Below are 15,999 nucleotides of genomic sequence, written 5' to 3' on the forward strand. Positions count from 1 at the left end.
CTGAAAAGACTGTGCTTGGGGTCTAATTACCCACTTTGTCTGCTCAGCTTAAAGTCAGCTTGCTAACTGAGTGGAAGGTTCCTTAGGTGGTGAATGGACAGCCCACCCAGGCCAGCAAGGATGTTCTGGTAGGCTCTGATTGTTGCTCATCTTAGACACAAGGCAAAAAAACATCATTGAATCTTACTTTGCTTTTGCTTTTGCTCAGCACAGCCTTGTTAAAAACAAACTTAAGGATGAATACTGGAGGAGAACTATTTCCAGTGCCCATCAAGAAATAGCATGGACCTTGAAACATCTGGGAGTTAAGTTGTGTAGTTGCTGGCATTAGTGGGGGTTTTAAATGAATTATTTATCAGAGCACAGCAGCAGGCTTTTCTCATAACTGGCCAGAGGGGAGGGCTCCAAAGATGAGAAAGTGCAGGTGCATGGCCTTTGTGCATCCTTCTCCACATCCAAGTTGACACAAATAGTCCAAAGTTGAACAAACTCTTCATGAAGTTTTGAGACATTCCTGAGTTATGTGCAGCCTGGGAAGGATGGGTTCAGCAACTGAACAGTAAAAAATGCTGTTTGCCCAATGCTCCAAGCAGGTCCTCAAGGTCTACAGACACTGAAGCCACATATCTGAAAATGATTGAGTTACTCAAGTAATTATTAAATTGGATACCAGTCAAATCTGTTCTGCTCTTTATTATACACAATAATTCACCATTTATAGGGCCATAAATTTATTTGAAAGAAGTGCATCAAACCCAGGCTGGGTTTGCTGAGGTCTGGCACTTCCAGACTGCAGAGGTCTGCAAGTGAAACTGAAGCTCCAGAGAGTGGCTCTTCTCCAGGGGTGAGAAGAGATGCCCTCCAACCTGGGGATGGCAGCAGGTGATTTACAGCCTGTCCTGCTGCTCTGCAAGACAGATACACATGGAAATATGAACCCTGCCATGTGCCAAAGGTCTCTTTTCCTTTTCATGTTGGTTCGGCCATCTTATTAACTATGCATCCACCAAACCAGCTTCCCATATGACAGTGTACTTTACTTTCTTAAAGTAGTTCTTTACCAAGGATTCATGTGAGCAGTTGTTAGCTTGTTTTGCTGTATGGGAAATGGTTTAAATTACCGTGCTTTGATCATCTTTTTTTTTCCCCTCTGTGCACACATGCAGGTGAGAAAAGTAAAAACAGTTCCACAGAAAAAAAGGGTCTGTTTTGCAAACAATCCATTCTTTGGGGGTTGGCGGGGAAATGGTGGGGAAAAATGCTTTATTGCCAACAATTGGCCATCCTCTTGTTTCCTCCTGCTCCTGTTCCCTTGGCAGGCATTGTACAGGGGAAATGCTGCTGTTGTTATTTTGGACTAAAGTCTTCACCTCCACAAGCACCTTCCCTTGTTCTTATGGAAGCCCAAATGAAAAGCTTTGCTATTCTTGAGGCCTGAGTTATTCAGGTATCGGCCAGCTGATAACAAGGAAGTGAAGTTGCTTCACACCTGCTAAAGCCGATGAATCCACTCCATTTCTCAGTAATGACTCTTGTAATTTCTGTCTGGTTCTAGATGTTCTTTCAGGACTCAGATTCTTCTCCTTGCACAAAGGAATCCCATTTCTTTGAAGAGATCATTTATCAGGAGAAAAAGCACATTTCCTCGCCTCTCCCCTCTTCTGAGCAAGACAGCGGGAAGAAAAACCCACCAAAATCCCATGGATTACTTTATCTTTCTAATTGTGGAATCTTTGTTTTTCCATCTGTTGGTGACAAGGACTCAGATTTGCAAAACTGTTGAAAAAAAAAAGAATTGGGCTTTATTTTTTTTTGCCAATCTGAATGTGAAAAGCATTAGCGAGTCTGAAAACTTGGATGAAATTCAGTTTCATTTTGCACTGTGAACTTGAAAACCTCAGTTTGGCTAAGAAAATATGTTAGGAAGTGAAAAAGCAGATGCTGCTTTCCAGGTCTGTCATTCACTTTTTAAATGTATTGCTCAATAATCAGTAAAACACAGATTTCTCAGGTGTTGAAACATCTGGGATTCGACATCTCTCTTAACCCAGATCACTGGGAATTCAGAGCTGACTCACCAAGCTGTAGGGAACACAAGAGGTAACTTGGCTGAATTGAATCCCGTTAGCGGAACGTCCACATCTCATGAGCCTTAATAGATCCAAGCTGTCAGCAAGCATCTCAGCTGTGAGCAAGTTGGTGTTTTTTAGGAACATACCACAAAACAGACGGGATATCCAAACAAACTGTGGTTGCATGCTTGTCTATGGTAGTGTAAGGAAAATCTGTGTGGGCAATTAAGGAATTGGCACTCCCTGGTGGTCGACTGTAGCATCTGTGCCTGTGTGCCAAACAAAAGCTGCATGAGAGTTTGACCCACTGGAGTGTATCTCTGAGACACATGGTGGTCTAGCACTGGGGAGGGGTTTTTTTACAGCTCATTTTACTGCAGTTCTCCCAAGATACTTGCCAAGAAATATTATCTTCAGAGATACCCGTGATGTCTTCCAAGATTCCAAGATATCCTTCCAGGAAATGCTGGGTACTGATGCTTGCAGCAGACTTGCAGGGACATTGTAGCAACCACCAGCCTGACTGCAGAAGGACCTTGCCCATCTCTTCTATCTCCTCCTCGCTATTCCTCTTAAACACTGCCAGCACTGTTGCAGCTTGCTCAGAAGCAGGTAGGGATATCATGCAAATAAGGATTAGGCTTTAAAAACAAGTAATTTGCTGGTCACTGATTGTGTCTTAATTAGTATGTTTCTGTCCCTGCTTCAAGTAAAATGGTCCACAGATGGCTTCAGCCTGAGAAAAAAAATGCAGTTTTTGTTTTAGCAATCCTGTTTGTTTCCACCACCGCCCCTCCAGCTACCCTCTAATTGAACAAAGTAGACTTAATTTGAATTAAACTGTCAAAAATCTTCCACTTAAATTGATTTATCAGCCTTCCTGGCTGAAATGGATTCGTTTCTGCACAATATATATGAAGTGTGTGTTGATGGATTGCATTTCAGAGAATGGAAACATTTTTTATGCATCTTCATTAGATTCAGCTCAGGTATGCAAGAGAACGGGAGAGATAAAGCAGGGAGGAGAGAGGAGGAAGAATGAGTGTGCAAGAGCAAGGAAGGGAGGGAGCATGTGAGAGGGAGCTCCCACCTGAGATTTACAACTATTACTTTCCATGCATGACTTCGTGCATGCAGAGCCAATGCAGCATTCCATTGCTCCATATAGCTGCAGCTGTCCTGGGTGGCACTTCAAACAAATGCCACAGAATCCCAAAGTCATTACAGTTGGAAAAGACCTCTAAGATCACCAGGTCCAACAGCCAACCCATCCCCACCACGCAGACTAAGTAAGTCAAGTGGCAGTCTGCTGGGCTGGCTGAGCTGGACCTGCAGCCCACTACAGCTGCCTGTCCATGTACCTGTGACAGGCAAATCAAAGCTGTCTCCAGCAAGATGCATTTCAAATGGAGGCTTATACGGAAGGGCATTAGAGAGAGGAAAATCAAAAGCTTCAGCCAGCTTCGCTAAAAGCCTTTCAATTATAAAAGATTGTTATTGTCTTTATTTCTCTTCTTTTCCTGACCTAGAGTGTGTTTAATGCAGTAGGAAGCATTCGACAAACTCAATTAATTTCCACTTAGAATAAGGTATTTAATCTGAAGAGTTTCAGATGAACTGGGGCAGGTGCAGTTTGACTCTCTGATTGATTGAATTAAACTTCTATTCATTTCCAGCCGTACCAGATCCAAAATGTTTTCAACAGTTTGTGTCTTCTCTTCCTGCTCCGACATTTTCCTTCCCTCCTGGACAAAAGAATGGCCTCAGAAAGTGTCTGGTGTGGAGAAAGCAAAGGAAGAATTGCACTATATATGGGGAAGGGAGGAAATGATAGGGAGACTTACTTGAAAGCCTGATGATCGTGGGAAGTGAGTGGATATCTGTTAGCGAATGGAGGATGGCAAAAATGGTTGTTTTTTTCTTTTTTCCTGAATGATTTAGCACACAGTGCTGAGCATCAAGGCCTTCCACAGGTAACAAACTGCTGATAACGAGACCCGTAGTTCTACTGAAAATCTATCTCCATTGGCCTTGTGCAAACTCGATCGAAATCATTGGGAATGTTTCCCATGGTTTCTATGGGCTTTGAAAGGGTCTTATGTCAGCGGGTGAGGGATTTTGTACTGTGAAACCTGCCTGCAGGAGATCAGAACTCTGCCTGATGACTGCATCTGTAACATTCAGTCTTGTATCTGGAACCCACATCTTTTCTGTTGAAGGTTGCCACAAGGAGATGGCAAAAGTTTTCTCCTTTTACACCCTCTCCTTCATGCTCTTGGACCAGCAAGAATATGAATCAAGCCCTGAAGAGAGTTGTCAGTGAGGGATGATTTTCCTGTGATTATTGCCTGGGTGAGAGATTATGCCTTGTTTTTTTGCAGACTGCCTTATTTGCAGAGCAGAACACATTGGGCTCATGTCCAATTGATACATTCCTCTTCAAACAGCAGATCCAACTACAGAGTGAGATGCAAATTTAATTATTCCACATGTAGGAAACAGAAACGGAATCTCATTGTTAAATTTGTTCTCCTACGTTGGAAAGATAAAAAACAAAAAAAGATGCTGAAGTGGCCTGTGTGAGCAGAATACATTTCACTCCCCAGGGCTGAAGAGAAATGAACTCTGTTCATGCTACTGAAGCTTCAGTGGATCGAGTCTTTTCTTTTCCACATTCGGTATTATGATGAGCTGCTGAAACTTCTTTCTCGTATGCATGTATATGAGCAATTCCATCCTCATTTCCAGGGAGTGATTTGGGACCACATTGCTTCCCTTTGAAAGGGGTCTACTGGGATGGGAACCAAGCTGTTTGGACCAAGGTGGGTGAAATTTAAATCAGAGCAAAGACACCCAGCTTAGGCTTAGCTCAATTAAAACTGTCATCTCTTTTTGCTGCCTTGCAATGGGATGGTTCTATTTTTTGTGATGATGCCTACAGTCACTGGGAAAGGCGCATATTTGGAAGGTCTTGCCCTTCTCCTTTGTCTCTTTCTCTCTGCTAATTGTTGCATATTTCTTCACACCCCACTTAGACAGTTCTAGTTGTAATGAAGCACACATGTACTATGGGTGTTCCAAATGGAGAGATGGTTCATAGTATGAAACAATATCCCCTTGGTACTGAATTGCTTAGTCACTCTCAGTATATGCTTTTATTTGGGCAGAAGTCACTCCTGAAGACAAGCTGTTCCATCCATCCATCCATCCATCCATCCATCCATCCATCCATCCATCCATCCATCCATCCATCCATCCATCCATTCATCCGTCTATCCTTCCTTCCTTTCATCTGTCTGTCCATCCATCTATCCTTTCAGCCAGCAAGCCAGCTATCTCATAGCATTTGGTTCCAGAAATTGGGGCTTCGTAAAGAGAATGAAGAAGGTCCCAAGCATCACCTGTTGCAATAAGTGATGTGATTTCAGAGCAATCCGAGCTCAGAGTCTGGTCTGCTTACAAAAAGGGCAGCCTGAGATTCAGATCCGTCCCCTTGAACTTGCAATCTGGGGACTGTGGCTCTTGTGGCACGAGGACAGTTTGGCCTCAGCTGTGGACATTACTGGTAATCTCCCATTCCCAAGCTGAACATAACTGATGAGGCTTGTCCCAGTGGGCAGCAACAGGGCCCAGAGCCACACAGACTCCCCTGCATCAGACTGACTGCTGCCCCAGAGCTAGTGTCACACTCTGCCCAGTGATGGATCAGCCAAGCCAAACCCATTCATTATAGCTCCTATCTTATGAAAGGAGGAATAGATCCTGTACATCATCACCTGGAGGAAAACTCCATCTTTTATCAGCCAGTACATCCCTCGTAGCCATAAGCTACCGAGTAACATCAACACTGTATGTGGATGGGGAAAATGTCCATGAAAGAAGCCTGTGTAATGGATTACATATCACCCCACAAAGCAGAGGCACTCCTGGGGCATTCATCTCCTGCTGTTCATTTGCAGATGCCTGCAGGAACTTCTTTTTGCATGAGCAGTCTGAAATTTACTTCTGGAGGCACGCTGCCTATCTGCACACAAATATCAAGAAGATCTGCTTTGTCTGGGCACATTTCCCAACCAGGAGCAGAACAAGGGACAGGCAGGACTCTAGACAAGAGCATTTAGATCCATGCTGTGCATTGGCAATGTCCTTTTTACAAAGGGTTTCTTTCCTGAAACGACCAGAGTGTGAGTGACTGAGGTTTGGTGGTTTTTAAGCAGGGATCGTTTCTGTGAAGTGGTTTGCAGCATAACCCCCAGATAAATGTACAGGTGAGGGGGTGAAGAGTTGCAACCAGAGGGCAGCCAGAGGCAAGAGTTTTTTAATTAGCTTTTACACAGGAGAAAGTGTTTGTGTGGCCACACTTTTGGCTCAGGGGAATCCTTAACCCAGCCTTGCATAGCCTTAGCCTGCTTACTGCTAAAAAGGAAAGGAGTGGAATAGACATTGGGTCACAGCTGAAAGAACATCATTTTCTACCAAACTCATCCTGTGTTTACCATATTAAATGATCAACACATTTGCACCGCATCATACTGTGCAGATGTAGCATTAAAAGGTCAGCTGTTAACCTGCAGGAGCAGAGGGATTCCACATCACTCTCTTAAAGATGATACTCTGATCTGAACTGGTCCCCCTGGTATTCCAATAACAACATTAAGGCTCTGAGTGGCCATATAGTGGTTCTCATTTGCAGGGCATGGAACCTTTTCATTAAGGCTCAGACTCCCACTGAGAAGATGGGAGATGATTTTCTGACAGCACGTGAACAACTGGGGAAACTGAGACACACGGAGATTGAATTCCTTCTGCAAGAGAAATCCATCTCAGATTCCTCATCCTCAGCCCCTTGTTCAAATCTCAATCTGGTTGCCCCCACAGTGGAGTTTGTGGGATTAAACCTTCAAAAAGAAAAAAAACAAACACAAAAAAACAAAACAACACCACAGAATTGGGAAACTTTAAAGAACTCAGATCTCTTCCAGCCAAATTGTTAATCTGTATGGTCAATAATTCTAGAACAAATAAAATGAGAGTATCTTCTGATGCAATGATATCTGGAGTTGCAGGAAAATCAGAGGCAATGAAAGAGCAAGGCATTGCTCATGTCTTGTATTCATGTAATATTGGCTGGCCTACCCTTGGGAGCAGCTTATAATATAAGAGCTGTATTATTACTTAGACCGTTTGGGACAGATAAGAACTAATCTCCCTCGAACCTCTCTGCCAGACCTGATCCTTAGAGCCTGGAGGTCCACGCATTTGTTTACGCTTTAGTTCAGCAAAGGATTTAAGGCCCTGTTTATCTTTAAGGCTCCTGGTAGATGTGCTCACTTTCAGGTATTTTTCATTGGAGAACGAGCCCTTCAGTGAATCAAAGCCTTGTTACGTCCCTGTAGCAGATGGGAGAGGGTGAAAGCCTGGCCCCACCTGCCCAGCTTGCTAATGGAAGCAGCTGAGCCAGAATACAGATGTTGCCATGCTTACCTTTATTTCACAGAGGAAACCTGGAGGAGAAGGAGGTTTGAGATTTAGAGCAGATCTACACTCACAAGGCTATGCAAATTACTTATTACTCTGGCTCCAAGCCTGTGCTTAGAGGTACAATATAGGTTAATTAAAGACACAAGAGAGTAGGTGGAAGATGCACAGATTGGATGAAGCAAGAGTGGTGTGGCAAATGCTGAGGAAAGATGTCCCAGGTGGATGTGGGAAGAGAAAACTGACTCCACACACCAGCTTGGCTGTTTTATTTCTGAGAGGAAAAGCACAGCATCAAAGTATTGAGCAGAACAAGTTGATGTGGGGCTGTGTGTCCCTGCCTGTGATGGGTGCTCCTTCAAAGTCCCTTCCAGCCCAAAGCTCTCTGTGATTCTAGGAGCCTGTGAAATTGGAATGGGCACTGTCGATGCTCCCACAGCTTCCTCAACATGGCACAAATTTGACAAACTCTTTGTGTGTTCATTCCCAAAGAAAGGTTGTCGATGAGTCACAGAGGGCAAAACAGCCTCATTCTCCACAAATGGTGTGGCAGATTTTCAGGTCTTTGGGCATACTGAAATCATGAAGGCATGGGATGAGTTTCAGGAAGAGCAGTTTTGGTCACATACTTTATAGGGTCACAGCAGGGACAGTCATGAGCAATTTGGCAATGATGTGTATTCTGAAGTGGCTAAATGACCCAGTAACCTGTCCCTGCCTCACATCCAGCAAGGATCTCTGGGTGCCAGGGTTGTTACGCTTGTTTTATCTGAACATTAGGGGCTCAGTAAAGAAAATGATCAGAAATCGTCATTCCTGCAACTCCCAATGCACCCAATCTTGCTTTGCATTTCCTATTTTCTTCATGTTGTTTTGTTTTTTAATAGCTTTCTGAGTTTCTTTACTGAAGCCATAAAAATACAAGGTATGAAAAGCCAAAGATTCTTTATAGGCAGAGGAATGTGTCTTTGTATATGCTTGTATAGCAAGTAGCACAAGAGGGGACCCGATCCTCAATATGTTTGTAGGATGTGTCACACACTGGGGACCTGAATCTGATTGAGCCCTCCAGGCACAACCGTAATGTAAATATTAATTAACATTAATGGTCTGTGGCCTTGCTTGTCAGCTGGAAGCCAGCAAGGCAGTACACAGCAGAATGGTATTCATTTGTTGTTGGAGTCCTGAAAGCTGTATGAGAGGTGGTATGGGAGCCCAGCAGTTTCACTCCCTCATGCTTACTCCTCTTTGCTCCAGTATCCTCCACAGGGAGGGAAGTCACAGCAGGAAGGAGGTGCCAGGGCTGAGAACACAGGAGGAGACAGGCGCATCGTGGAGCTCTGTCCTGCTGTGAGTTCCCCATGTTGCAAACTCCAGACATGGTGCCATATATTCCACAGGCTGAGAGCACTGCAAGTTTTGAGTCACATTTCCCCAAGCCTGTCACATTCTCCTGGGCTGATATTTGCTAACTGATCCCCAGTTTTCTTGCAAGCAAGCACACGGTAATCACTCTGGGAACTGTAAGTAGAATATCTCCGCTTCTCACTTGCTCCCAGGCCCAACTCTCAGCAACAGCATCTTCCTCATTTTCCCTCCCTCCTTCCCTCTACAAGCACCTCCAATAAATTATTAATTACAGCTCATCCAATTAAAGGGCTCCTGCATGTTAATAATTCATGGCTGCTCGTCAGAGCTGTTGGCGGGCAGGCGAGGCAGCACCAGGGTTGGGGCTTCGGTGAACTGAGAGGAGTGAAGTGCAATAAAGAAAAGAAGAAATCAATAGCGTAGCACAGGCTGTACGCATCCAGGAGACTCTTTATTATATCTGAAAATTGCTTTCTGTGATTGCTACCATCATTACTTCTGTATTTATTTTTTAACGACTCGTCCATCATGGAGGCTGTATACATAACGAAAAAGGCCAATTGCACTAAAACAGTTAAATTCTTTTAATGCCTAGCACTGGTGAAAGCAGTAATGAGTTCATTTTGCCTCTGCTCCCTCTTACGGTGAAACCTACCTCATATAGAAGCCAGTTTCATTGCTATCTCTGTAAGTTAGAACAGACCTACTGCTTTTCCCTCTGGAAACAGACACATCAATGACGTCCATGAGTGTAACTTGGAGCTTAGCAGGTTTTACCTTAGTATATAAAGGCAGATTCCATACCATGAGAGTGCCAGCAGGGTATCCAGCAGAAGAGTGAGTGTGGTGCTATTGCAGAAACAGGGAAGAAAGGAAATGGGCAACCTTTCCCAATGTTTGAGATGAGTTGGCATTAGAGGAAAGGTAGACAAATAGCCTGGGATGAGGGCCATAAAAGCTGTACACATTAGAGGGGATTTGGCCTCCCACGAGGATGATCTGAAACATGAAGGAAGTGGAATTGTAGATTTTAGTGTGTGAGCGTTGTCATAGGGAGCAAATTCAGACTGGTAACTGGCCAACCTCCTTGTTGTCTCAGAAAAAGGTACATAGAGAACAAAGGGTTAGGAGACAGAGCCAGAGAAACTCAAAGTAGAAATAAGATCCACTTTATTTGCCGGTGATGTCAGCCCACTGAAAGGAAATACTCAGTGGCTTCCAATGAAGGGATGTGTAGGTGGAAATCACAGCAGGACTCAGAGCCTCATGGAAGATAGGCATCAAACACCAGGTGATGGTTTACTGCCGGTAAATAACCCAGGAAAATGGTGAGGACTGCCCTGAACAGGAAGCAAGCTTAAATCAAATTGCCTTGTCCTCCAAAGCCTTTTGTCTCTGGAATGATGTGTCTTTAATAGGGGTCATTCCCTCCTTTTATAAGCTTGGGGACTACGAGGAGGAGGTCAGATGTACTAGAAGCTACACAACTCTTTTTGTGGCCTTGCACACCGGGAGCATTTTGCTTTAAACCAAATCTGATGGAAACCATGAAAAGTAAAAAAAGAAACACCGCTGATGCGTGGTGCAGTTGGTTCTGTGTGTGGGCTGTGAGCTTATTTGGAAAGAAATGATGACTTTGTACAGCACCTACTTCAGTGAGACTTCAGGCTGGGGCTTTCCACCACACTGCAGATGCATAATATTGATGAAACACCATTCCCTGCATGGGGGTGTGATATGACTGCCTCTCGGATTCTAAAATATGTAAGAACTTGGAGAGAAGAGTTACTCTCTTTTTAATGTAAGTGCTGATTTGAGAGCCCTGAGGAGAATGTGGAGTACGGTCTTCATGCCCCATTCAGTCCTTGGTCTCTCAGCTGCAATTTACAATTAGTGCTAATTTGATTGTGGTTTCTGTGGCATGGATCATGATGACTTTTTATACCCCACTGATCCTGCACTGCAATTTGATGGATCTTGCCCAGTGGGCAGAAACACCATCATATTTCCCCTGTTGTTTTGTTTGGACCCAGCTCCAGGATAGCCTAGTTCTTAAAGTGCTCAGGTTGACATCTCTTCCCTCTTTGCTTCTGTTTCCAGACCCTGAAATCACATTGTTCTTCCTGGTTTTGTACGCTGACCAAGTCTCCTGCCATGGGAATCAGCCCTTCTGCTCAGAGCCACAGAAGATGTCTGCAAGGAGCAAGAGATGGGAATTTCCTTAGTTGTTTGTCAGCACAGGAGTTTATCTCCTAGCCCTCATGCCACCCTTGTTTAATACATAAGAAGCAGGGGTGGATGAGACAAGAACATGGGTAGGCTAAGACAAGGCTGGCACTATGTGATACTGTCAGCTTTCCTGTGCCATAGTTCCAAACCACTTTCTTCTTCAAAAAGCAAAGAGCAGTGGATGGATGTCTTTTTTCTCCCCCCCAGATTTTTGCAATATCTCAATTTGTCCACTGTGTACGCACAGATCAATTCCAGAGAATGAAACCAACGTGAACTCGTAACATTGCCGGGCTTTTAAACAACAACAAGACCACAATGAACAGCAAATCTGAGCAGAGCACCACATTTCTGATAGTTTGTTATTGACGTTTTCATGAAGGAGGAATTGATCATATCTCAGCTCTGGAGTTGAGGTCTTTGAAAAATCTTGCCATTACTTTGCAATAAAAAGGTGGGGATATGGACACAGATGATGCCCCACTTGCAAACACCTCCCTGGAATCTCCTGCCTAAATGCAGTTCTCTTCCAGCATTGCTTTGTATAAAATGATTTTTCACTCGGTTCTCTCTCTGCTGTTTGCTTTATGTGTCTGTTAATACATAATCCTGCTCTTTTTCATCTGGCTTGTATTTTTGGCTTTTTTTCCCCCCCTTTTCTTTCCCTGCTTAGTACTAAACTGCAGCACACAGATCGTGCTTTCAGCTGCCTGTGATCTGTCAGTGGGCCCAGGAGCTTAGCCTTAACAGTCTATGTAAATATTGTCTCAAAATTACAAATATTCGGAATGGCAGCAATATATGGGGCTTTTGTTAAAGCATCTTGTTTTATGGGTTTAACTACGGGCTGGGAAGCATGGAGATGTTGACGTGTTATTTGTACAAGGGACACACACTCACGTGTACACAGAAGCTGACATTGTACAAATAGCAGTTCAGACCATAAATATCACAGCAAAATTGCTCCCAGATCAAAACAACCCCCAAAAGAGACATGATGGAAATGAAGTCAGACTGTATTACTTTTGGGGCACACACCCTATTATTTTTTTCTCTGAAGGTGGGTGGAAAACTTCAGTGCTGAGGAGCCTATTTTGGATGAATGCATTTAGAAACAAAATGTACCTTATATCTAAAAATCTGAGTGCCATGAATATTTAACGCAGGGAGGAAAGAATGATTTTGTCAGTGTGTAAAGCAGTCCCGGGGAGGCTTGAATTCTGCCTGGTTTCTATTAGCTTTCCTGCTCTGTAAACAGACTGAGTTGCCTGCTGCAGGAGAGATGTGCATGAGCAGGGAGGAAAAGAGGTGAAAGGGGAAAAGCCCAGTGCCATGGGAATGAGTGGTGATGGATTTGCTGGCCAAAGAACTGCCTCCATCCCCACATGTCACGAGGCATTGCCTGCTGGGGTACATGGGAACAGATATCAGGCTAGGCACGAGCTGCATCCATCCCCTCCCTCTGTACCAGCACAGTTTTCAATAGCATTTTGCTCCTTCTATCTTTCCATTACTCCAGTTTTCACGTGAGAAAGACCATAGGACTGATACAGCCTACCTGGACCCAGTCCTGCTGTTCTGCAAATGGAGCTAGTTTAGCATCAGCAAGCAGCAAAGATTTCTATCTCTTCCTTTCTAAGTTGCTTTATCCCCTCCTGCCTTTACCAAGCAGGTGCTCAGCACAACCATGAGTCAGAGCCTTTGCAGAGGGCTGCTGGTACCAGGCTGCCATCCAGAGGGGAAAGATGCGGAGCTGGGAGCACCAGGCACTTGCTGGATGGGGAAGGCACACAAAAGGGACAGCCCAGGTCAGGAAATCAGAGCAGGAATTTGCAGCTAAGGCAATAAGTGGTTCTGAAGGGAGTCAGATGTTTACAGCTGTTTTCCAGGCCCTGCCAAACCCTTCCTCCAGAATCCTTTCTGATCAAATTCTGGATCACGAGCATCAGCAAAATTTGCAAATGAAAAGGAATAATCACAATTTCTGTACGTGACATTTGTCACGGGAAGAGCCTCACCTTCTGACTCTCTGCAGCTCTGCTATCCCTGCCTCTGACCACGAATGTGAGCCTCCGTTTCTACAGGACTGCATCCCTAAGCCCACTCTGTGCCACTTGGTCTTTTTAGGAGGCAGAGGTGGCTGAAAGAGCAAGAAGGACAGTAAGCAGTAGAAAGCTGATGGTTTCCAGGCTGTCTGATGCCTGCAGGTACCTTCAGTCCTCAGATTATCAGCCCATGTTATTAATTGCTGACTGTGAATAAGATGAATATATCCCAATAGGACAGACACATCAATATAATCAATACCTACTAGATTTTTCAACCCACGGTATGTATGTATATATGTGCATATAGAGCTAGGTATATCTGTGCACACATTCAGGTCATTTCCAGTGACTATATAAATACACACTGGTATACCTCTCATCTATATAGAGAGCATGCTTCTCTCTCTGTGATTTTTCACTAGGTCTTCCTTTTGCAGTGTGATCAATAACAGTTCTATTGCAGAAGGTGAGCAAAGTGCCTTGTTAAACTAATAATTGCACAGGAACCAAATCCCTTCTAATAAAACCTTTTAAAACCTTTATGAAATTTCCACTCTCAGGCCAGTTTTCCTGGGAGACCTATAATTACTGACAGCAGAAAGAGAGGAGCATAACTAGTCTCTCTTACCAGCTGCCCGATTGAGACACTAAAATGGGGCTGCACCGAGAAGGTGGCCCCTGTGGAGTCTCTTGATTGAGACACAAACCTGGACGCTTGTGCTGTCCATCTCCTGGCAGGGTTTATAATTAAAGTTGTATTGCTGTTGATATTCCAGCAGCACCTATAAGACCCGCTGCACAAGGTGCTGTGCAAACAGAGAGACAGCGGGGCTGGCTGCAAAGGATTTACAGCCGTAATAGATAAGGTGTGCAGAGAAGAGGGGGGGAGGGAGGGGGTGAAAGGGGTGAAGAAGAGGAGGAAGGACAGTGAGTCCTTCAAGATTGGATGTTAACAGAAAGCAGAAGTCAGGGGCCTGCTTGCCAAGCAGCTTTGACTCTGCCAAGCTGCTCCTTCACTCACATTTAGTCGCCAAGAAATGCACACACAGCTCAACCTAGGCACGTCCATGTTGTATTTGTGCATGTGATCATACTGTATGGCAAAGTGATGCTTCTTACCTGCAGATGAGATTTTCATTATCCAATCAGGTCCCACGTGGCTGTAGGAATTCCCAAACCGATGCATTTCTAGGATGAACTCCGCAACCAAAAACACACCATGCATGGCTCCAAAGAAGGTCTGTCTGCAGGGTGCTGGGGCTGGGGATGGCAGCTGCTCTGCACAGTGGTTACATGCCAGGATGGACTTGTTCCTTGTTCCTTGCCAGTAGGCCAAAAGGGAAGGACAGCACTTGCAGGATGCTGATGGAAGCTGGGAGTGGGGAGGAGGAATGCAGGCTTGAAGTGAAGGATGGGCACTGCAATTCCCATCACAGTGGGTGCAGTGAGGGCTGCCACAAGCTGGAGCAGCCAGAAGAGTGTGCTGTGTCTTGTTCTCTGCAGCCTAGCACCAGTACTGTGGGGGAAAGGCTGATCACTTGTCCATGAGGAGATATCTTCCCAGAAGTGGCTGCTGTTTCTGTGATCTTTTCACTAGCTTCAGCCCCATCCATCTATGCAGCATTGGTAACACAGGGAAGAGAGGGAGGAAACCATAAAGTTAGTAAGTCATGGGCTGTGTTTGGTTAAACAGTGTCTCCAGGCTTCAAAACTAATGCATATGGAAGGGGGTGTTATGTAGGGACACTCAGCTTCCTTTCTCTGAGTTAATTAACCTCCTTCACCTCTGTGCTGTTATAGACACAAGCAGTTTTGCTGCATATGTCAAGGGCGTAATTAGCACAGACTGAGCAAACCACACACCCGGCATGGAAGTGTGCCTGCAAGATGGACTAGAGTAAATGCCAGGCATAGGCAAGGCCAGTGAGACACAGCACTGCTGGCTGAGTGTGGCTGAAGGGAATCTGAGCTCCTGCCAGGGGAGAAACAGGCTGCCCCTTTCTGTTCCCCCATCTACTGTCCATGGTTACAGTACATTGATGGCAGATGTGGCCATCTAAGAGAGTTAAATCACCACCTCTGTGGCCCTGCCCAGCCCTGAGCACCCAGTACCTCTGCAGCCTGCACACAGACCCTGTCTGCCCCCAGTAAACAAGTTCCCAATTCCCATCTCTTAGGATGATGCCATTACTTCTCTGCTCTCTTAGGAGAATGAAAACCCTTGGCAGGGAAGGCTGACATGAAATCCAGAAGTATTTCACTAGTAGAGGAAAACTTGAGGGTAAGCCCGCATGGATGAGTTGTGTGTCCACCATTGCTGACCCAACGAATTTCATGGGACCTTGTCCCTCACTTCACAGCCATGATGGACCCTTCCATGACTGTTGATCAACTCCATTCATATTGGAGCTTCCTCTTCTTCCTTCCAGTTGATCTATTCAATTCTCCTGTTGTATTTCACCTGTCATACAGACTGCAAACAGCCTGGGCTCACCCAGTTCCACAGCCAAAGATCTCCAGTGCTACTGTAGTGCAGTTCACAGTGAACTGAGTCTGTGAGAGGAGCAAAGCAGTGAAGGCTAATGGTTTCTTGCAAGGCCTCACCTCTTCTGCAGCCCACAGCCTCAGACATCACCTCCTCCCTTCTCCACAGAATCACAAAACACACATGCAGAACATTCCCAGTTTTTAAATGCTGCTGTTTTAGAGAAACATAGTGCTTGTTCCAGCTGCAGGCACTAAATCATCCCTCTTCCCTGGACATGTGCTGAGGAAGTAAGGCCAGTGATGAATGGGGCTGTCCG

The 15,999-nt window shown here is 44.9% G+C and overlaps 1 long non-coding RNA gene across 1 annotated transcript; it reads right to left on the reverse strand.

Annotated features, from left to right (window-relative positions):
• Window positions 1-678: 678 nt before the first annotated feature.
• LOC107321583 (uncharacterized) lies at window positions 679-14,712 on the reverse strand. The gene is made up of 2 exons (XR_001558602.3): window positions 14,315-14,712; window positions 679-2,808 (listed from the first exon to the last, which is right to left on the reverse strand). It is a non-coding gene; the product is annotated as an uncharacterized LOC107321583 (long non-coding RNA).
• Window positions 14,713-15,999: the final 1,287 nt, after the last annotated feature.

This window comes from Coturnix japonica, chromosome 21 (genome assembly GCF_054131305.1).
Source record: "Coturnix japonica strain WE chromosome 21, WE-NBRP24, whole genome shotgun sequence".
In the NCBI taxonomy this organism is placed as follows: Eukaryota; Metazoa; Chordata; class Aves; order Galliformes; family Phasianidae; genus Coturnix; species Coturnix japonica.